General features: G+C 45.5%; 1 protein-coding gene across 1 annotated transcript in view; it reads right to left on the bottom strand.

The window, feature by feature from the left end:
• DNAJC17 (DnaJ heat shock protein family (Hsp40) member C17) overlaps positions 1 to 1,318 on the bottom strand; it is a 28,400-nt gene that overhangs the window by 4,894 nt on the left and 22,188 nt on the right. The window lies entirely within an intron of this gene.

The following is a 1,318-nucleotide window of genomic DNA, read 5'->3' as shown; positions in this document are numbered from 1 at the left end:
CAAGTCTGTCCTTGCCTCATTTCACTTGTACCAAGCCACAACAATAAAGGTGCCAAGATATGCAAGGTAAACATTCCTTGGTCCCTCATCTTTTTATGACAAGGATGTTGCGGGCAGTGAGGTTATTGCTTGGTTCCAATCCCTTCTGCTACTCCTAGTGGGAAAGGCTAGAACTGCAGCCGCTGGGACATTCTACCACAAACAGATGCTGATCATCTAAGACACCGGGCACTGCCACCACTAATGTCAAGGCTAAGAACACTTTGGGTCAGTTGCTGGCTTTACTAAAGTGATTCTGCACTAGTACTGTGGCAGCAATTCTTAGCAATTACTAGTGCTGGGTTAGAAAATGGTGTCATTTTTTCTCTAAAATGCTAACCAGAGGCATCTCGTGCATTTAGCATTTGGGTGAACTATGTCCAAGAAAGAAAAGGAGTACTTGTGGCACCTTAGAGACTAACAAATTTATTAGAGCATAAGCTTTCGTGAGCTACAGCTCACTTCATCGGCTGCATTTGGTGGAGCTTATGCTCTAATAAATTTGTTAGTCTCTAAGGTGCCACAAGTACTCCTTTTCTTTTTGTGAATACAGACTAACACGGCTGCTACTCTGAAATATGTCAAAGAAGGTGCAGATGGCTCCTATCCCACCAGCTTCACATCAGACAAAGAAAGCAATATTAAGTCTTACTGCAATCTTAAAGTAGCTTTGAAAATGCCAAGGACAGTGCCAGAGAGAAAGCTGCTTTCAGCAACTGTAGGCAACATTGCTGGATCCCTGGTGAACACTGAGGGGGCAGTGCTGGTAAGAAGCTCCCAGAGAAGACCTTACTGGTACTGATAAGACAGTGTTGTGAATAATTTGCATGGTGCTGGTGTACTTAACACTGTACAACAGCTGCAGTATGTCAGACAAAAGCCCCTAGGAAGTTTTAGTTAGGACTCTACAAAATTAACAGCCATGAAAAACACATCATGGACCGTGAAATCTGGTCTGCCCCCATGAAATTTGGCCTGTGTGTGCTTCTACCCTATACAATACAGATTTCATGGGGGGAGACCAGTGTTTCTCAAACTGGGATTCCTGACCCAAAAGGGAATTGTTGGGTGTGGGGGGGTGGGTCACAAGGTTATTTTAGTGGGGTTGCGGTATTGTCACCCTTACTTCTGTGTTGCCTTCAGAGCTGGGTGGCCGGAGACCGGTGGCTGTTAGCTGGGTGCCCAGCTCTGAAGGCAGTGCCCCGCCAGCAGTAGTGCAGAAGTAAGGATGGCAATACCATACCATGCCACCCTTACTTCTATATTGCTACCTTCAGAA

Source organism: Dermochelys coriacea, chromosome 6 (assembly GCF_009764565.3).
Source record: "Dermochelys coriacea isolate rDerCor1 chromosome 6, rDerCor1.pri.v4, whole genome shotgun sequence".
Taxonomy (NCBI): domain Eukaryota; kingdom Metazoa; phylum Chordata; order Testudines; family Dermochelyidae; genus Dermochelys; species Dermochelys coriacea.
This window is presented reverse-complemented; position numbering and strand designations above follow the sequence as displayed.